At 32.6% G+C, this 23,543-nt stretch overlaps 1 protein-coding gene and 1 long non-coding RNA gene across 3 annotated transcripts in view; one reads left to right on the top strand and one right to left on the bottom strand.

Moving 5' to 3' along the window:
- Positions 1-23,543, bottom strand: part of LOC141399689 (uncharacterized) — a 132,512-nt gene that overhangs the window by 72,135 nt on the left and 36,834 nt on the right. The window lies entirely within an intron of this gene.
- The window catches only part of LOC141399696 (uncharacterized), a 55,083-nt gene continuing 50,120 nt past the window's right edge, over positions 18,581-23,543 (top strand). The window contains exon 1 of the long non-coding RNA XR_012411905.1: positions 18,581-18,965. This is a non-coding gene — a long non-coding RNA (uncharacterized lncRNA). The remainder of the gene's footprint in view (positions 18,966-23,543) is intronic.

Raw genomic sequence — 23,543 nt, 5'->3', positions numbered from 1 at the left:
GAATGTTTCATACCTCTATCAAAAACTTAATACCAAATATCAGCTATTTTGGTGGAGAACGAGCTATATGTAGAAAATCGGGAGGTACCGTTCTATGGGGGCTATATGAAGACATGGACCTATACCGACAAACTTCAGGTGGAAAGTTTTATACCTTAAACGTGTTATAATGAGGCTAAAACTTTCAATATACCGAATATTGGGATATACCGTTCTATGGGGGTACCCCCCAAAACATGTACGTATACCGACAAATTTCTGAGGGAAATTTTTTTAGCCCGGAAAAAGACTAAATACGAAATTTCAGCCACTTCGGTAGAATAATGAGGCTTAAACCTTCAAAATACCGAAAATCGGGCGGTGCCGTTCTATGGGAGCTATATGAAGACGTTGACCTATACCGACTAATTTCATGTGGAAAGTTTTATGCCCCCAACGAAGACTATGTACCAAATTTTAGCCATTTCGGTGTTATAATGAGGCTAAACCCTTCATACCAGTTTTGAAGGGTTTAGCCTCATTATAACACCGAAATGGCTAAAATTTGGTACATAGTCTTCTTCAAAAATACCGAAAATTGGGAGATATCGTCCTATGGGGACTATATGAAGGCGTGTGACCTATACAGATAAATTTCATATGGAATGTTTTATACCCCAAGTGAAGACTAACTACCAAATTTCAGCCATTTCGGTGGAATATTAAGGCAACAACATTCAAAATAAAGAAAATCGGGAGGTACCGTTCTATGGGGGCTATATGAAGGCGTAGACCTATACCAACAAATTTCAAATGTAATGTTTTGTACCCCAAATGAAGACTAACCACCAAATTTCAGCCATTTCGGTGGAATATTGAGGCCACAAACTTCAAAATACCGAAAATCGGGAGGTACCATCCTATGGGGGCTATATGAAGGCCTGGACCTATACCTACAGCCATTTCGCTACGATAATAAGGCTAAAACCTTCAAAATACCGAAAATCGGGAGATATCGTCCTATGGGGTCTATATCAAAACCTTGACCAATATAAACATTTTATTGTAGAAATATTTCTTAGCCTGTGGAAACACAAAATACAAACTTACAACCGATTCTGTGGCAAATGAGACTAATACATTCAAAATATCTTAAAGTCACGCGTACTATATATGGGGCGTTATATGGGGGCTCTACCAAAACGTGGACCTATATAAACAAATTTTGGTAGAAATGTTTTTTAGCCTCTGGAGACACAAAATACCAAATTACCACCAATTCAGTGCTCAAATGGGACTAATTAATACATTCAAAATATCTTAAAATGACGCGTACTATATATGGGGCCTTATATGGGGGCTATACGAAAACGTGGACCTACATAGCCAGCTTGCAATACCAAAAGTCCTACATACATTTAATAGATTTTCCCAAAATTTCATCCACCTACGTCAATCCGTTCGGACGCTAGAGTGATTTCCACAGACGGACAGACGGACGGACATGGCTATATCGATGTAGAATTGCACGCTGATCAAGAATATATATAGTTTGTGGGGTCTACAATGATTATTTCGAGTAGTTACAAACGGAATGACAAACTAAATAATCCTATGGTGGATGGTATAGAAAACTAAATCCGCAAATATACATAAGTGGACAAAACTAAAGCACCCCCCAATTTAAGAAACAAAAAACTAATAAAATTAATATTTCGTTGTGTATCCTTTATTCTGAATGACACACGCACATTATGTAGGCATAGAGGATATTCAATTATTAATTATTTCAAGCGATATTGGTTCAAAGGCTACGTTTCGGTTGATTTTAGAGTTAACGATCTCAATTCCCAATTTAAAGCCAAGATCAGGTGATTGCACTATATGTTAAACAGCCCATTTTAGTGGCCAAAAATCAGATTTCGCACTTTGTATTTTTACTTATTTTATAATAATACTTATTTTAAAATAATATAACAGAAATAAATTTTGTTTTTGTGTAAGGAATTATGCCATTATGCACGTTTTAGGAAATTTTATTTAAAATATTTTTTTGAAAGTAGAATTAAGTATTTTTTGCAATTATTTATAGTTCATTGCCTCAAATATAAAAATATAAAAAGTTTTGACACGTTAAACAACAAAAAATTTGAAAAAATATGAAAATACATAACACGCCTTAAAATTTAATGGTCAAAACATATGCAACTGAAACATATACACTGCACCCCAGTTAACTACCTCTCATAAAATACCAAAAAGAAAATGAGGAAGTTATGCAAGAAAGGCAGTTACGAAAATCCCGCATAGCTACCTCATATGGGTAGTTATAAAAATCTCATCTCAACCTTACAAAAAATCAGAACAATTAGAACATAGTCGCCAAATAACAAAACGCTGTATAGTAGATAAGCTCATTTCAAGTCTAAAAATAGGTCTGTACGATAACCCAAAAGTTTGTACAAACTACTACAAAATGCTGTTCGATAACAAACTTGTAAAGTAAAAGAGAGTTTTGAGACTGAGAACTTACAAGTTTTTGCAAGCAAAATTTTCCTTCACACAGAAAAAAAGCCACCCTGAAATTTTTGATTAAAAGCTTTATCACCATATTTTTGTCGAATGGCGATAAAATATTACGAATATATAGGGAAAATGTTTATCAAACATGAAAATGTTACTAAAAAGCGATCGATAAACAACTTCAAACAAAAAATGTATTGAAATTTGTTTATGGTTATTAATGAATTTATGTTGTTGAAATGGGTTTCAACGTTTGTCGCATGTTCTCGCTCTCAAGAGCGAGAGAAAAAACTTTTTTTACGGCATAGAGAGAGAGAAAGCGCTCGCGCTGCAACAATGTGCTGTGTTTTTTCATGAGATGTGAGTGTCGTTGCTATGTTCATGGGCATTTTTGCGGAATGGAGGAATGATGCGTTTGTTTGGCATTTGGTTTGTTTATCTACTTGTGATCGGGTGAAGGCTTGTAGGTATACAATAACATTCTTACTGTTTTTTATGAACCTAACAAACGAAGAGGGACGGAAAAAAATTTTACGAGTTCTCATGTTTTGTTCTGTTTGGTGGTTAAGTTAGGCAGATAATATTTTTGTGTGTGGATCGGTAGTGCAGAAATAAATCAGTGGTTCTGTGTTTTCTTAAAGTAATAGTGTCTTTCAAGTGAATTAAATGCCCAATACATTTTATAATTGAATTCACGTATCTAACAAAGAAGAATAAAATTATTTTATTGGACAAAGAAGCAACCGCATGTGATATTGGTAATAACGTCAATACATTTTATATATTTGAAATATGTATGTAATATATTTGTAATTACAGATATCCATTTTTCCGCAGATGGTTTTCAATGTGGCAGAAGAATGTGTTTTATTTCACAACTAACGAGAAGCGTTCAACGATGTTCCGTGCATTTTATATTTAAAAGTGATTTTTTTTTGTTTTCTTTAATTAAAATTGAAGTGTGGCACCAAATAATTATTTACTTCTGTTATTTATTATTCCATTCCGTTTTTCTTTCTTTCATCTGTTATTTCTTGTATGTATCTGTTATTTTTATGTACCTATTTGTGTGCTGTTGCTTTTTGTTTGGCATTTTTATGCCAATAACCACCACCATTTATAAATGTGTGTATGTATCTTTTTTGTGGATTTTGGGTTTGTATTCAAAAAAAAAAAAAAAAACGACGAAATAATTGTAAATATGAACATTTTTTTATCGATTGAAAAAAAATGCATTCAACAATTTTTTAATCAAGAAAATATTTTGTTTTTATCAAGCAAAATGTGGAATATTTTGATAAATATTTTTGTCAATATGTGAAATATTTTATCAGTCCAAGATAAAAAAATCGATAAATTTTTTAGTCAATATTACAATTTTATTTTATCAAACGGTATTTTTACTTTGTGATCAAATAATTTTATCGAATTTTGTCAATATGACAATTTTTTTTATTGCCGGAAAATCGATAAATTTTTGGTTGAATCTTTGAATTTCTTTATCAAATGGCTACAATTTTTTTCTGTGTTGTAAGAATTTGCAATTCTTGGCAAAAACAACCTTCGATTGTTAAATCCGCCAAAATTCTTAACTTCTTGCAAGTTTTTACAAATTGTTGTTCCAAAAAATTCTGCAAGTTTTTAGCTTCGATAGAGTAAAAATAGTGGAGAGAAGTTACTTAGAACTTGCTGAGTACTTGCAAGTACTTTTTACATGCGAAGTTATCGTACAGACCTAATATATAAGTTATATTAGGTGTGTTCGATAACTTTCCCAGCAATAATTACTCAGTCAGTTCCAGCAACCTCTCTCAGTAAATTTTACTCTCTCAAGCAAGAAAAATTGCAGAAAGATATCGAACAGCATTTTGCAAAAACTTGCAAGAAAGTCAGCTGTTTCCGAAAATGTATGAAATTTGTTTTGTTTCTTTTGATATTTTAAACCAAACGGAACAAAAAAAATGTTTAAATTGCAGTTTACTTATTTAATGCTTTAACGTATCCACAACGCTTTAGAATCTAAAAAAATGTGCAATTGTGAAATTTTCTTGGTCAAAAATGTTAACATTTCGAGTTGTTTACATTGAACAGGTGATTAAAAGTCAGCTGATCAGACCTGCAAATTTTTGCGGGACAAATTTCCCAGCAAAAATTTGCAAGTTCTCAGTCACAAAACTCTCCAAAAAATCTCTCCAAACTCGCTCTCTTTTGCTGGATAATTTTGTTATCGAACAGCATTCAGTAAAAATTTCTACGAATTTGTACAAATTATTGGGTTATCGTACACACCTATTATTTAACCAATAAGAAATTTAGTCATCACTGAACATAACATAGCACTGGACATCTTCATCACAAAGCAGGTAGTCATCGAAATTGATTATGTCAGAAATACACCAATGCGGGTAATAAACCGATAAAAGTATTATTAAATGTTCCTTTTGGTGAAAATATTTGATGGGCAAATATCTGAATTGGGTACTTATAGAAAAGTAGTTAACCGGAACAGTTTGTACTCATTTATATGAAAAAACTTTGGGGATTAAGGTTGTGAGCCAATTAAACGGGAGAGGCAGTTAAGCAGAGAGGTAGATAACCGGGGTGAAGTGTATATCCATTATTCTGATATGGACCAAATCCCTAAATAAAAAAACATTGTTCCACAACATCCCATACGGGACATGGGAGACTTCTCTCATATCAATGAGTGCACCCCGATTCATATTTAGCTCAATGATACGGGACCTACTGTTTATCGCCGAGTCCGAACGGCGTGTCATAAGACACCACTTGTGGAGAAGTTTTTCAAGGCTGATATACTCAGGAAATGTCGCCAACATTACTGAGGGGTATTTTGCCACCGTTGAAAAATGTTTGATGTTGCCTGGCCGGGGAATCGAACCACCGACCTTCTGCGTGCAAGGCGGGCGTGCATACCATTGCACCACGGTGGCACCGAATCCCTACGATTATATGTTTTTCAAGACCCAGAATTCTGGCTTTTGCAAATAAATGATGCAACTGCATTCTAAACTTTGAATTTTATTAAATTGACAACTGAAATGTGAAGAAATTTCCATTAGTTTTGAAAATTTTTACCCTTGGACCCATATCCATGCTTCTCCCGTACGACCCGCCACTCCTCCGAAGAAGTACGTATGACTGATATCAGTTTCAAAATTTTATTCACTTTTAATCTACCCAAAACAAATACAAATGATTTAATCATACAGAAAAATTATAGTTTACAAAATATTGAAGATTTTTGCATCGGATTTGTTTCAGTTTCTTATGTTTTGACCATTAAATTTTAAGGCGTGTTATGTATTTTCATATTTTTTCACATTTTTTGTTGTTTAACGTGTCAAAACTGTTTATATTCTTATATTTGAGGCAATGAACTATAAATAATATCAAAAAATACTTAACTTTACTTTCAAAAAAATATTTTAAATAAAATTTCCCAAAAAGTGCAATTTTGTTGCAAATGTATTGGCCACCATTGTATATGTTCAGGGTGAAAAAAAATCAAAATATGAATATGAGTAACGAATTGATAAGAAAGTAATTAATATCTAGTTATCAAAAATGTGTTTGTATCTTCACATGTTGACTTTGAATTATCGCAGTAAATTAAAAATTTTGAGGTTATGTAAGCTTGTAAGGTTTCGGCAAGGGAAGTGAACATTGAAAATGGTTCATTGACTCGTGTCGAATGCAGAAAATTTTATGTGATGCTGCTTAAATTTGTTCGAGAAGAAAGAAGAAAGTATTTGATATCTAGTTATCAAAAATGTGCTTGTATCTTGACTTGTATGTATATACAGTCGAACTTCTCTATAACGAACTTCCCTATAACGAATTTTTCTCTATAAAGAATAAAAATTTGAAACACAACTTTTTCCGACCCATTTTCACCTATTTTAACCTCTCCATAGCGAACTTCCCTATAACGAATACTTCTCTATAACAAAGTTGTTTTTGTGCAAAAGTGGAAATTCTCACACAAAATAATTTCTCTGTAACGAATTTTTGAAAAAGCTATTCATTTTAGTTTACACAATAAATGTGAAACAAAACACATTCATCAACGCTCTTTTTATTGAAGTTTACACTAAAAAGGAGAAGCAAAATTCATTTATCAACGCTCTTAGAATAAAAAATTGATTCAAAATACGTTAAATTTCCAATGACTATTATGCATCGTTTCATTTCATTGCTTTAAAATGACTGGTTTGCCATTTTGTCCCGATTTCTCTATAACGAATTTTTTTCTATAACGTAGTAATTCGTCGGTCCCCAACTGCTACGTCATAGAGAAGTTCGACTGTATAAATAGTCATAAAATAGGTATTGACTTTGAATTATCGCAGTAAATTAAAAATTTAGAGGTTATGTAAGCTTGTAAAGTCTCGGCAACGTTTGGCAATGGAAGTGAACATTGAAGATGGGTTCATTGACTCGTGTCGAATGCAGAAAATTGTATGTGATGTTGCTTAAATTTGCCCAAGAAGAATTATCTAACTTTTTTCATGTTACCATATATTTAAAATAATATTTACTTTTTTGAAATCTGGTTAAAACTCGTAGCATAACATTACTTGCCAATTTGGGGTCAATAGCATTCTGCTGTGTTTTAAAACAAAATGTATACAGCCCAATCACGAATATTCCTGTGGAATACAACTTTCGAGGAATAGATTTTTCTCGAGAAAACATTTCTCCTATCATGAATAATGCGAGAAAAATAATCATTGAATTTGGCAGCACTGAAGGGGCTTTTTTATACCTTGTGTGCCCTAATTGTTGTGAAAACAAAGAGAAAATGAAAGTGTTTGTGTTTTTAGAAAAAATCAACAAATTTAATCAAATAAATTACACTTTTTTACATCAAAGACATTCAGAAGATGTTACTAATTATGAAAAACATGAGATGTGATTGCAAATTTCTAAGGAGACTGTGCAATTGACTCCATTGTGCCATGGAAGTGCCACTATCATGAATGTGTTAGAAACGAGTGTTTTTAATTAAATAATGGCAAAAATTGAAAAATATGAATTTTGAAATAAAAATAATTGAAAATATGCATTTATCCAATGTTTTTTCAACAATTGTTGTACAACAATTCTGTATGTTCAAAATTCTCTCATCCCATCGTTGATCGATACAAAAAGTGGAGAGTGACTGAGTTTGCAAACTAATGTTATTTTGTAAAATTTGTTCAATTTTTTAATAAATTCCCAGCCACAAGTTAAATATTTTAGTATAAAATCCTAACAAAAGTGTTTATTTTGCATAATTTTGTACAAAGTTTGTGGGAAATGCTAAGATTTTTTGTAAACTCCCTTCAGTTTTGCAAGGGAGATTTTCTGGAGGAATACATATGTTTGAGATCGTTCATGATACCTACTTTTTCTCCATCGGAATTTTTTCCGTGCTGATTTTTTGTTTGTGATAGGGAAGAAGGGAAAAGTGAGAAATTCCGCACGGAATTTTCATTCGTGATTGGGCATATTATCGAATTTTGATGGTAAGGGCACCTAATAATTTAAAGGCACAACTAAAAAAGGTTCTGTGATTAGCGCACGTTGATTACTTCAATTCTGTCGACAAATAACAGACTTTTCAGTTTTGGTCCCCAAAAGAGTTAAGGCACGTGTTAAGTATTTGGTCCATAAAGGGCTAATTTTTTGGCCCAAGTTGTTCCATTTTCTTCCCGAATCTTAAAACGCTATTTTAAGTTAAACCAAATCCTTTTTTTCAACTTAAAAACTTTTGGCCAATAAAATGTCCCGTATAACCTATAGTGGGCAACTATTGTCGAATTGCTTGGGAACCTAACCACTATCGATACATGTTTTGACCCGTTATCATCCTGGAATATCCATCTAAGTGAGCAAAGGGAAACATCACGCCTTTTACTAGTAATACGTTACGATACTTGAAACGATCCATAATTGCATCAATTTTATGAATTGGTTTAATCCCTTGCCCCGAAAGACCATAATGTTCCGAATTCCAGTGCTTAAGTTTTGGCTGATACTGTAACTATTACGAAAAGGAAATTAAGTAATATACTAGCTACAGAAAAAATTTGTAGAAATTCAAATCTTTCAGAAAATACAATGGCGCTTTCAAAAACATTTCTAATTTGGGAAAGTTTTTGTTCTACGTGGACTTTTTGAGCTTACAAGTTGAATAACCCAATTACACAATCTAAAGAAAAAACACGAACGTTCCTTAAGGAATTTATTACAAGAGAGTTGTTAATTTTTATGATTTGAAACTCAAATAAATATTTATAGGGATTTGAGTATGTAACGAACAGCCCTTGTATAGGAATTCAGTAACTACCAGTGTAACACGACTTTTGTTTCATTCGATTTCTTTACTGTTTCTAATTCAAATTGGCGAGTTATTTTCTAATCCGAAAGCAGTTTTTCTCCATCAGCTTTTGTTCTTGAGTTATAGCTCCGGACCCTATTTTACGATTTTTACCCAGATTTTCGTTATCCTTGCCTATTTTCTGTATTTTAAACTAGAATTACATCATTAGGTCAACATGAGTGGGAAGTCTACGGCTATCTTCCAGTGAAAATAAAAATGTCAAATGTTACGCCCATCCGAGATTTTGGCGAAGGTTTGAAAATTCTATGATAAATGCTACATCTGCGTGCTAACTTGGACTACGCAACTACGGTGCGGGCGGAACCCTTGTATTTATTATGATTGCAATTAATTTGTATATTGTTTGTAGTATTGTTATTCCTTTGATTGTTTTTAAGTCTGGAGTATTACCCCAATGGTTATTATTCCTCTTAGTGCAGGTAATTAGGTTGCCCTTTTTGGCAATTTTATAGTAATTCCCATTTTCAAAATTTTCTGTGAATTGCTCTTGTTGCCAGATTTTCACTATGAATAGGAGAAGGATTTCAGCTGAGACTAGTGGGTCAACTTGCCAGAGAAGTTTGACATTTACTGTTGTGATCTATTAAGATATAACATTTTAAATAACAAAATGTAAAACAAAAATTCATTATAAAAATTTAATAAGTTCCAAGAAAGCTGCTTTATTTCCGCTCAATAATGTAATAAAGCTTAGAATGGTAAATTTGTGGCAAAAGAACTGCTGGAAGTAGGCAACGACGACAATAATGCCGCCATCGCCGACCCGACTGCTGGCTGTCACATAGCGCTACAACGAGCAAAGACACAACGCAACACAGATAAGCATAAATACAAACGTAAACAAGTCATAAGCCGTTGGATAATATCGGTCGATTACATGGGACATGAGATGTGTGATGTCAGCATCCGTTCGTCATTTATCGTGGAAGAGACCAACAAACGATGTTACATTTCAAAGTTGAAAATATTGAACCTGTTTACAAAATGAATACTAAATACACATACAAACGACATACAAACACAGAAGAAGAGAAAGAGCAGAAAAAATGTCAAACAGAAACCTACCCAGGTTCAATGACTGACACAGACTGTGTTTTTATAAAATTCTACTTAATATGTGTTTGACGACGACTCTGTCGTTTTGACTATGTTAATATACACTCTGAATATTTTTAAAATTTTCCCATAATTTGTGAGTTTTCTTTAGTGGAGTCTTAGTCATTGTTACAAAAAACATACAAACTATATGATAATTTACATAGAATTTTGTGCTCTTTTTGAAAACTCCATCATTGATATCAATATCCCCTTTCGAATTTGGGTAATCTGTACCCCGTAGTGGTATTTTAAAACTAGTTTACAACTGAAGACAATTAGCGCTATTTTAGCATAATAAAGTTGGTAATTAACGTAAAATGCCGGTAAGTTAACTACCAAAAGTTATTTCCGACAATGGCTTACTAATGGGAACACTGTGGATCGCACTGTAGTTATAAATTATATAGCATTTATATTAAAGTTTTATATACGCAGTTTAAATGGTAAATAATTAACTCATAACGAAGTCATCATAATATAAGTAAAACTGTAGGAGTTTTTCTGATAACATTAAAAGTAATTTAAAAATATAGTAATGGTTTTCTCTGAGTGTATTAGGTAAAAAATATGAGAAATTTCGCGTTAGATATTCCAAGCAATTACTAGCAGAGACATACTTATCTATAAAGTATTAGCTGAGGTCGACGAATGACTACGTTATAGAGGAAATTCATTGTAAAGAGACTATTTTGTGTGTGATCACTCTCAAATAAAGCTCGTGAGATAATTAACTACACTGTAATAAAAACAAAAATTGAAAAATATACAGGGCTTCTCATGTACCCAGCAAAATTTGAAGGAAGGGGTTCCATGCGATGACGTGATTTCATGGCATCTTTTGCTTTGGTTCAAACGAAGTCATGAAAGATCCGATCTTTTCATTAGCATTTCAACCAAAGCAAAGGAAATCGTGAAAGATCCGATCTTTTCATCAGCATTTAAACCCATTCCATCGGTCCAATAGAGATGAATTTTTCGTTTTTATTTATACAATTTTTTCTAAATATATAAGATTAATTATTTACAATAGGCTTGATGTTGTCAGAGACTCGAAATCGCAACCAACGTTGTTAAAACTCTCGTCGTAATGGTAATGTCATTTGCAAAGGGTTCGTGAAAATGACATGCCAAACAAAGTATTGGTGGAAATGACATGTCAAAGCATTGGTGAAAATGACATGTCAAAGCATTGGTGTAAATGACATGTTTTGGATCCAAAAGTGAATAGCATCTTTTGGGGTCCACGCTCATATAAAATTCATCGATGAAGATGCTAGAAAGATGACATGCTAGCTCACTTGCACCCATGATTGAATAGCATCTTTGGCATCGAACATTTTGCTGGGTACCAATCCGGTTTTGTTAGAGTCTATGGAAGACGAAGATATGTAGCTTTTGTTTCTTTAAGGTCACTTTATAAAACTGATTTTATAACGGTAAATGTAAAGAAAAACATAGTTTCTTAGTTTTTCAACTTTAAAGGGTCATAGCTTCTTTATTTCATAACGGCTTTCTACACGCAGAAAAATATAAGTTAGAAATATATTTGGGACTGATTGCAAACAAATATATGTTTGGATCCAAACATAATTTGTTTGTGTCCAAACAAATATATGTTTGCAACATTTTGTAACATATCTCAATTTTATTTGTTTTTTATGGGTGGAGAGATGATTTTTGTCAACGAGAGTAACAAAAGGGCTCTCGCGGCTACGGAATAGAGTTGTGTCGTTCACGAACGAACCGGTTCAAAGGAACGATTCCGTGAAAAGAACGAACTGATCCGTATCCAGCTCATTCTTTTATATCGTTCATTTAGATCCCCGATGGACGAGTCATTGCTGTCAGAACAAAACCACCACCATTAGCTTTGCATACACACAAGCAAGCAAAAAAAAAAAACAAATGCATTGGTTTTGCAGTCAAACTCTAAACAAACGCTGCGTTAGCACAAGCAGCACAAATTTCCACACAAAACAATGATTCAGAGAGCTACTCTCGCTCAGTAACAGCACATCTCGGTCATATCTTTCTTTTGCATCTCATTTGGTTCTTTCATATCAAAACCACCACCACCACTACGTTCAGAAACAAAACCACCACCCCCATTAGCACACAATGTGTCATTCGTGAACGAACATTTTCAAAAGAACGATTCGGTGAAAAGAACGACGGAGTCATATGCAGCAGAGAACGAACGACTTCAAAAGAAAATAACACAGTCAAATGTATTGTGGAACGAAAAAGAGCCAACGAACGAACTAAACGACCCGGATCTTTTTGGTGAACGGAATGAAAAAGATCGATCCGCTCAATGAACGAGATTGCCCAACACTACTACGGAACGCTGTTTTATAATAAAGAGCAGTGTGTATGGAGTAATAGGAGACGCAATAACCAATGTAGCAAGCGAAGAGGAAAAGAAAAACAATGTATTAATTATGTTGTTCTTTTTTCTTCAGTCCTCTAAATACAATCGTTGAGTAAAGACGGTAAAGTGAGTGAATAAATCAGTGTTTTGTCTTTTCTTAAAGAAATTGTGATATTTAGGTAATTAAATGCCCAATAAATTTTATAATTGAATCAAAAAGGTTAATGGAAATATTTTATTGGACAAGGAAGAAATCGCATTTAATATTGGTAATTACATAAATACATTTTTCATATACATACATATGTATATTTGAAATATGGATTTACCTATTTATTACATTATGTAATCATTTGGTTCCAGATGCCGATGTCCCGCTGATGATTTCAACTTTAAGGAAGATGTGTTTTATTTCACAACTAAGGAGAAGCGTTCAATGATGTTTCTATATATTTTTTTCTTTTTAAAAGTGCGACTTTTTATAAATTATTTCATTCAGTTTTTCTTTTATTAAAGTCTGTTATGTACTTCTTTGAATTTTTTTTTGCCTTTTTTCCATGCCTTTCAATAAACCACCACCATTTATAAATGTGTGTATATGTTTGAGATAGCCAGTGAGCGATTACTGAGAGCAAGTGAGCATACATTTCAATGTGATTCACATTGAAATTTACGCTCCCTTGCTCACAGAAAGCGCTCACTGGTGCATGTGTTGGTTTTTGTGGCTTTTTGGTTTGTATTTGTTTGCACCCAAACACATATTTGTTTGCACCCAAACATATAATTAGTTTGCACCCAAATATAATTTGTTTGCACACAAACATATATTTGTTTGCAGGACCCAAACATATGTTATGTTTGGGACTGATTGCAAACAAATACACTGCACCCCGGTTATCTACCTCTCTGCTTAACTGCCTTTCCCGTTTAATTGCCTCACAACTTAAATCCCCAACGTTTTTCATATAAATGAGTTCAAACTGTCCCGGTTAACTACTTTTCTATAAGTACCCAATTCGGATATTTTCCCCAAAAGGAACATTTAATAATAATTTTATCGATTTATTACACGCACTGGTTATTTCTAAAATGAATTGGGATGAAGATGTCCAGTGCTATGTTATGGTGATATGCTCACCTACGACTAATTTTTTTTATTGATTAAATAATATAACTTATATATTTTTAGACTTGAAATGAACTATTCTTCTATACACCGTTTTGTTTTTTAGCGATTATGTTCAAATTGTTGTCATTTTTTGTAAGGTTGAGGTGAGATTTTTATAACTACCCACATCAGGTACCTATGCGGGATTTTCGTAACTGTCACTCCCGCATAACTGCATCATTTTTTGGAATTTTTTGAGAGGTAGTTAACCGGGGTGCAGTGTATATGTTTGCTGCAAAATATGTTTGAGATATATGTTAGAGAGCCGTTTTTTCATCCGTGTATCATTTTCTATTTCTATAATTTCTTCTCAGTCATATATTTTCGGTTCAGTTGTAGTGGTTTAAGTATGAAAAAAACGCATTAATACCGAAAAATATGTTTCCTCGGGCTCTGAGCTGCGAAAGAAATTACCAAACAATAGATGTATTTAGTATTATGAAAAAGGAAGATGGAAAACGAAAATAAAAACGGTTAAAAATTAAATTTTTTGTGTTTTGGTTTTTATACCCTACACATCTATGTGAGGAGGGTCAGGTATGGTCCGTATAACAAAATTTAAACTATTCGACCGACAAAAAGCTGTAAGCTTCGAAAACGTCATATATCTGTATAAAACGTATAAAAAGTAAAAAACGTCATAAAGATAAAGATTAAAAAATGTGGTTTTGAAATTAGTCTTAAGTTGAAGGAAAACGTATATTTAAATACTCCGTAACCATATTGGATTAAACACTGTGATTATAAAGTATGATTTGTTGCTATCTAAACGAAAAGTCAGGAGTGAAACAATCCCAAAGTAGCCACAAAGGCATTAAACGAATGATTTGTCGTATAGACGAGGAAGTCTTCTAGTTGTGGAGTCTCCATTTGACCTCGCTTAAAGTTGCTTGCACATACTAAGAAGAAAAACTATCAAATTACTGCGCGTGAGCTTCCCTGAGAATTTGACTACCAGTTTCCGTAGGAACGTAGCACAGTGGAAAAAAATACCGATCTAGGGTGCAGAAAATCAAAAAATGGGCTTGAAAGGAACTATGAAACGTTAGTGCAATATTGAACTAGATTGACTGTACTTAACGGCATATGGGCAATATTTTTGAAAATTTAACATAGTTGAATCCAAGGTTTACCATTTTATAACTCGCGAATTGTGATTGTATATTATACAAATTAAATGTTTTTGGATAAAATTAAATGTTTTCAGACTTGGCAAAAAATATTGGCCTTAAAAGTTAACTTGTGAAAGCTGTGGCTATATTTACGTTAAAAATTGAGTAAAAATGGGTTGAAGGCAACGTGTCTTTTATTGTTTTCTCTCGATTTGTGATTAAACCACGCTTTTCGCGATTTTCCTGTCAAAGTAAAAGTAGAAGCCAACTAACTAAAGATCATCTCACTAATATATAACTTTTCAAAATTTTATCTGCGTCTACCATTAAATGACGCTGACATTTTGAAGCCAGATTTTAAGTGTTTTTTTTTTTTTGAAAATTTATTCCAACTTCGTTCCGCAAACAGGTTTTTTAAAAAATCATGTATAGGATTGTAGAACTCTCGATTCTGAGTCATTTGATATATGCATGTGTCGTGAATGTAGGACACAGCTTCACAGAAATCTGTATCCAAATACGAAAATTTTGTGCGAACATTTTTCTAAAAATCAAATTTTAGATTTTTACGTTGCGGATCTAATAAATCATTACTCGTAAAAATCCATCCCCTAAAATGCGAGATACGAGAAATTCCAAGGTAGGAAAATCTCATAAAATTGTTTTTGAAAATATCGCGTATTTTATTGCGTTTTCTGTGGGTCGTTTGAACTGCAATGAAAAAACTAGAACAGCATCTTTATTTTTGCGGAAACAGAGATTTAAAAACTTCACTGATAAGGGAGCTACATTCATTTTATCCCAAAAAATAGTGTGTGATGCTTCATCCACGGTTCTTGATTGATCACCTTGAAATAGATATATATATATATCGATGTGGATTTTCATGGTGACATTGAAACCGGATGCGGAACAAAATTGTATGCACTTTGCGCAAATTAACGATGTTTTATAGGTTTTTTAAGCTAAGATGCAGGCGATGCTACATCTTAGCGTCAAAATTATATTTCGAAAAATATATACACAATAAAAGATATGGTCTTGCTGTGCATGAAAATCACATGCGGACAAAATGATTTTGATAATTACGCGATTTACACATTTCCGTTTAAAAAGCCTAATGATTTATCTCAACAACCCGATAATGTTCCTCAATGGGAACCTTCTATGTGAATGTAGATAAAACAAAATACGACCATTTTCTTGGGAGTTCCAAGAAAAATAAAATAACTACTCCTATAGATTTTTTCCAATATTTTCAACTCTAGAATGCACGTGAAAAACTATTTTTTTCAAACCAAAATTTATTTGTTGTTACCCAAATATGTCCTTTTTTTTGCCTATAACACCCAAACTATTATCCCGATCAATATAGTTTTGGTCTCATTTGATTCCCCGTGAAGTTTTTATTTAAAACAATTTTTTTTGTAATTTTTGACGGGTAAATGGACGTATAATTTGTAAAAAGTCGTATTGCATTTAACATTTTATATTTTGTAAATTCCTCGAATACTAAGTAACATTTTACAAACTTTTTAGTGACAATTGTGCTTATTAAAACAATTAGCGGTTTAATAAGAATTTTTTCTTAAAAGCAGAAGTAAAACCGCGATAACTTTTGTCCGCAACAACCAAAAATTTGCTCGCGAGCGGATTTGTACTGCGGAATTTTTTCATAATGTAGCCAGAAAAGAAAAATTTAATTTTTTGGAAATGGAATATGAAAGAATTGGCAACATTTCCCATATATGATAATTAGAAATATTTAGTCAGAACGGAATAACGATGGCCTTTTTAACGTTAAAGGCTTTTAACGTTTTTAGGTGTCAGATTGGCATAGACGTGTGCATTCTTTTATATTATTGTATATCGTAATGGTATTTAATTAATTATGAAATAGTTCTATAACCCATAAGTTACTTTAATTTAGATGTTTCGAGCTAAATAAATGGAAGGTACATTTTTTAATTTTTTCGATTAAAATAGGGGTTTAGTATGGAAATTAGTCGAGTTTAGCTTTAATTTTTGCGACTTCCTACGCCTTTTGGGAAATAAGTCAATTCGTTTGGTTCAAATAAAACTACGATTATGGGAAAGATTTTTATACATAAGATCAGATATCACTTGGAATTGATCACAGCATAACAGTTAATAAAATACAAAATGAAAAAGTCCGTCTTACGGTTCCCACGATATACCTATATGGGTGGATGTAAGAAAATTAATGCAGTAATACGTCTTCAAACAAATATGGAGCAGAATATTGAGATTTTGAACTATTATTATACCCTCCATCATAAATTTAAATGTATCAGGATGACATTTAAAAAATACCGAAAAGGTATCGTTGTCAAAATACGTTGAAAAATATAGAATATATGTGACTTTATAAAATTAGATTATTTAAAGTACTCTAAAGTTGTGTTCAAGAACTAAAAAGTTTTTAAAATTTTTACCACTTTTACATTGACTGGGATGCTAAATGGGATTTTGGTGAGGGTCTTAAAAATATCATGCCGACTGCTGCATAAACAAGTATCACGGTGCTCTTGAACCAACATTAAATGGAAGTTGCTTATACCTAGGAAGTTATTGCGAATTCTGAAACTACAATGTTCATAGATGAGAAAAATATAAAAAAACCTCCGAAGCGCTTTTTAAATAAATCATGATCAAAGTTCACATTTTTAGGGGTTTTGGGTTTTCAAGATTTTGTTTTAAAAAACGCAAGTCATATCGAAATGGGATTAGAAAAAATGTTGTAGCTGTGAAAATTCTCTACAAGATTGACTGATATGATATTTTCGTAGGCTTTACCATTTTTGAGATATAGAAGTTTAAATTGGGACAATGCACTGACTGTATCGCCTCCTTATAAAAAAATATCATGAACGGTGCTAATTTTGAATGAAAATCGCTTACACCTGGGAAGTTTTTGAGGATTCTGAAACCGCAATGTACATAGATGAGAAAAATCCGAAAACAAAAAAAAACGCTGAGGGATTTCTAAATTAACAACCCAATACAATATATTTCAGTTAAGGGCTGTTTACACCATCTATCAATGTCATATGAGCTGTCATTTCTTTCACCCATTCGACATTCTCTATGTTTGTCAAAATTGACGTCATCCATACAACTTTCAATTTGTGCGTTCATACCTACAAGTGTTATTTTCGTTTGACATAACCTATAAATATAATAACAGCTGTTGTTGTCATTGTGTACATTTATTGTTGAGTTGTAAATTTTAATTTTGGTTGAAGGAAAATGAATATCTATCATGTTTGTTGTGGTAGAATAGGTTTTTGGGGTTATAGAGGCATTCATGTTTTTGCCACAAAGCCAAGACTACCTTTCGACCACTCTATCTGAAAATAACATTATAAAAAAAAATATTTACTTTACTAAATATTTAAATAAACATAACTTTCCACTTTCTTTTTTAAAAGATTTTGTTTTTAAATTTTTTGATACCAGAAAACAGCTGATAAATTTATGTTTACATACGAGAATGCCGTATCAAATAGAGCGCTCCCTAAATGAAAAATTTACATATGAGTTGCCAAATAATTTTGATAGATGAAAATTTTCATAGTGGCCACACTATGTGTACAACATTCGCAGGTAGAAAATTTGACATCTCATACGACATTGATAGATGGTGTAAACAGCCCTTTAACAAACTTAATTTTACATATTAATGTAAAAAATAAAATCTAGTAGTAACCATATATTTATGTCCATATCTGTATGTCTGCCCTCATAATTATTTCATGTTTGTTTTGTATTTATGTACATACATATATAAATCACAAGTTAGCTTACATCCATACGTATACGGTACATAATAAATATATATATATAGATATGGAAGTGTACACAGTACAGTGTGGTTGGTGTATGTGTGTTGTCTTGTACATGAACAATTACAAAGTAAAATATTTTCATTATTCTTTTTGGCAACTTTTCATAGAAAAGAATAAAAAAACACAAAATACAATGACCGGGAAATGTAATAAACAGACAGACAGAAAAGCTTATAGAGAAAGAACAAGACCACAAAAAGTAATGATGTAAAAAATAAATAAAATTATCAACAAAGAATCACGACCGAATGAATTAATACCGGCCAAAAAGTAAATAATGCGAAAATGGATTCAGCGTGGTATTCAAATAAACAAAGCAGAAAAGAGCACATGTAAAATTAAATCGTATAATTACGTTTAATGTCAAACAAAAAAAACAACAACTTAGTTATTTTACCTGATGTTGGTTGATAGGTCTACAACGCATCTGTGTAAGGTACGTGATAAACATTTACGATTTCAACTAAAGCTAAGCCTAAACAGACCTAATCTACTCTGATTCATCAACACAATAATTAAAAATTTTGAATGAAAAACGTTACAAAAAAAAGACGGAAATAATTAGCCAGTGAGCGAGGTGGTTTTTATACACAACTGAGTACCAAATAAGCATTTTATTTGGAACCGAAAATAAGTGTTGTAGTTAGCGATTTACAATTCGCACCAAAAACAATAACAATGATAATTTCGAAAAATCCAAAAAAGACCATTGTTTAATTCGTAATATTTGTTCAAATGAGGTAAGCAGTTTGTAGAAATTTGAATAAGAACTGGTCTAAACATCATGTTTTTTTAAATATATTTTTGTTTCTCTTCTACAAAGAAATCGTTAAGGCATAAATATTTTGCAATAAAAAACCAAAACACGCGGGATTTACTTTGACATAATAATAAGGTTTTATTTAAGATTTTGCAGAATATGTATTCCCAAAAACTACATAGAGAAACAGATTCAAACCTGTAATTCAAATCATTATACATATTTATTAAAAAAAAAAATCCAGCCGTCTAACAATTACAGAATGCGTTCTTAATTAAGTCATAAAAAGACTAAATAGCGCCATTAGGGCAAAAGAATATAAATTCCTATTATTAGTTACAATCCGAATGAAAGAAAGAAAAAAGGTTAATGTATGATAATATACAAGGCAAGACAAGAGAAAAGCAACTAAGAAAGCTTATAGTCAAATGTGGTCGTCCATTTATTACCCTACACCAGTTATTCTTGGCATTAGCTACTCGTGGATCGAGTAATAATTCAAGAGAAAGAAGCTGAAGTTTGTTAATAGAAACCACGAAAAAAATAGTCCTCCCTGTTGTAAATACCACTAAGAAAAGGTTCAATATGGGGTGAACCAATTGGCATCGTATGCAAACCTACACAATATATTATACAGTGTCCGGACATAACTCCCATGGAATTAACTAAATAGTTTATATATTCTGTAAGCTTAGACGGTTTTTATTATATCTATTCAATGGTTGAAGTTTTAAATCCTGGCCGAAGGCCTGTTGTCTAGCAGAGATCTGCAAAATGTGATTTACTTTTACTGCATATTCGTTGCTTTTAATTTGCTTGCTCTAGTTATCACTGTTTTAGTGCTATTGTTTCTTCTTTCAACATTGTGTGATTTTTTCTCAAAAATATTTTCATTTAGCGTGATTTAATGATTTTTTGGTTATTAATGACTAAAAAACATTTATTTCATTTAAATGTTAAAAAAAGGTCGCGCAAAAACCACTTGCAATTTTTTTCTGTGAATTTGAAATTTGAAAATTGTTATTCCTTCAATCATATAAATCAACAAGTAAGTAACTTGTATACCCTCCACCACGAAATGTATTGAAGTAAAATGGAAAAATTAGTTTCAATTCAATTTTAGACGCAAAGAAAATTCAATACCAAATTTCAGCCATTTTGGTGGAATATTGAAGCCACAATATTCAAAATACCGAAAATCGGGAGGTACCTTTCCATGGGGGCTATATGAAGGCGTGGACCTATACCGACAAATTTTGAGTTTCCCCAACCAAGTCTTAATACCAAATTTCAGCTATTTCGGAGGAAAATTGAGGCCACATTCTTCAAAATACCGAAAATCGGGAGGTACCGTTCTATGGGGATTATATGAAGGCGTGGACCTATACGACGAATTTCAAAATTTCAGCTCTACCCCTTTACACAATAACAATTTGAACCAAACTCTGTGGAATTTAGTAATTTTCGTACATTTGTGGTACGTATATCCACAACCACATCCATATCTCAACCTAACCCAACACACCAACAGCAACTATAATATCAAATTTCCGAATTCCCCCTCTATTCGTATTTCAAATTTTAGTACCATTTAATACTTTTCGTACGAAAGAACGAATTTCAATAACTATATCAATCCTCCACTCCAACAGTAATCATTATTCAATATTTCAGGATTTTAGCTCGATGCATTCACCAAATCCAAATTGTATCACATTTAGTACCATTTAGTACTTTTCGTACACATATGTAAGTACGAATTTCCAAATCTGTCTCAATCCTCCACTCCAATATTTATGCCAAATTTAAGAATTCCAGCTCCATCCGTTTACCCAAATCCAATTTGTACCAAATTTAGTACCATTTAGTACTTTTCGTACACATAAGTACGAATTTCCAAAACCATTTCCTTATATCAACACCACTTCCTAATCTTGATTCCCATACCAAATTGCAATTTCTAGCTACATATGTATATTCGCTCAAAATATTTGGTAAATTTTAGTACTTTTCGCACACTTAGAGGTCGAATTACCAAAAACCCTTTAGTAAATCTTTCTAACTCTCCATCAGTTACCCTCATTCCATAGCTAAAGTGAGAAGTCTACACGCAGAGAAAAATATTTTTCGGTTTTGTTGGAACAACATACAACTTTGATATAAATATCGCGTATAATATTACGAGCATTGATGAACGCAATACATGGTTTGCTACTTTAGCTGACAACAAAGACAAACAAAAAGCCACAAGCAGCCACCACAACATAAGGAATAATTAAACACCATAACAAACATGAAAAGGAAAGAAGAATGAAATAAAGAAGAAGAATGAAACAAAACAGAAACAAATAAAAACAAGAGTCTCATTGTTGGTATACATCAGTGTTCACCAGCGAGCCCGTACTGAGAGCAACTGAGCATACATTACCGTGTGTTTTGGATTGAAAGTTACGATAATTTGCTCTCAGAAGCAGCTCGCTGGTGAACACTGGTATACATACACACAAATACAAAGATAAAGGCAGCATGTCATGCAAACACCACAACTCAACAAAATTGTTTTTTCAACACGGCATCGAATAGCGAGAGAAGAGAAAACAATTTTGGAAGAAAAAAGAGAAATATTGTTCAGTTGACACTAACTATTTTTGGATTTAACAAAAACGATTGTTGGATTCACAATACTACATAAGGAATCCAACAATATGTTAACAATACATATTTTGCTCTTGGAATATTGTTGGATCAAACAATTTTTTTTCTGCGTGTACCCGGCCTAGTGGGTTTGTTCCAACAATCCCATCCTAAACAAAACGATTACAGAAACGTAAATTAAAAATTATGAACATAGGTAAAAGTTTTAGGTTAGTCCCCATACAATGGGATCACCCTATCAAAAAGATGAATCTCAAAACAACATTAGCAGCAGCAATCAGTACTGTGAGCGTGCGATCAAAGTTATGCAAGCCTTATACAACTCCTGCTGCGAGAAGGACAACCTCTCACAGAGATTCATTCTCTCCAATGACAACGTGAATATTTAACTTTCCCGTGTTTTTTATGTTCTTATGTAATGTTATTCGATCATAAACTATATGTTATTTTTTAATTTCTTGAGTTACTCATTTTCGCTTTTTTTCTGTTTCTTATGCCAGCTTTTTGCAATTTTCGAAACACTTCTGAAATGCGCTTTTTGGTATAGCTAAAAGCTCTTGTTTCGATTTTTCTTTTATCTCCTCAATCGTTGCAAACCGCTTTCCTTATATAGGTGTCGTCAATAAATTTAGGGAAGAGTGTGGTTGAGACATGATAACTGTTTTGTTTTTGACAAAAAACTCATGTCCAAGCATCGATGCGAGCAGGTGGTTTTCCACAATTCTCTGCGCATAATTACAAGGTAGTGTTCCTTATTGATCGCACGACCTTGTGACAAGAATTCGTGACGCACCACGTTATTACAGTCGATGAAGGCAGTAAGCAAAACCTTCACATTTGACCGAACTTGAAGTGCATTTTTCGGTCTTTGTTAGTCATACACCCATAATACGTCACCAGTTATGACATATTCGCTCCTTTGAAAAATGGATAACAAATCGAAGAGCACCCTAAAACAAGACTAAAATTTTTAACTGGCAACCCATAATCGCTGATATTGCCAACATACAGTTTGCAAAGTTCATATTCGTACACCCCTAAAATATGAATAAAATCGTTATTAATTCCATATTGCAAATATGAAACAATTGATGGTAATTATTATAACGAAGAAAGATATAAAAAAACAAAACAAATTTTAAATTTATTCCGTTATTTAGGTCTAGATGACGCCTGTGTGGGTGACAAAATGCAAAGAAACGTAATGCTGACTAAGGTAACGAAAAGACAGTATTGGATTCTAGTCGTAAAAATCGCAAGTTTCGTTCCATACTTGGTCTAAATAAAACTTATTGTAAATTTAAAATACAGCTTTGAAAATCGTGTTATGTCAAGACATATCGGAAATTACGATGAATAATATATTATAAAGGACGAAAATTTCACCGAAAATAATGCTTTTCTCCAATAGGGTATCCAACGTTCTTTCCTGGCCAATTTACTTCATTGCTTTGACATTTTAGTACTCATTTTGGGCCATTATTTTTCCAATTTTCTCATAATCCAAAATCTCATAACCCTCGTTCATAGTAAGCGTAGAATTTCAGTCGGACGCAGCCAAAATGAAAACTTGTACAGTTTCATTGTTCCTTATAGTTT

The sequence above is a fragment of the Musca autumnalis genome, unplaced genomic scaffold, assembly GCF_047663935.1.
Source record: "Musca autumnalis isolate F117 unplaced genomic scaffold, ASM4766393v1 scaffold_3, whole genome shotgun sequence".
NCBI lineage: Eukaryota > Metazoa > Arthropoda > Insecta > Diptera > Muscidae > Musca > Musca autumnalis.
This window is presented reverse-complemented; position numbering and strand designations above follow the sequence as displayed.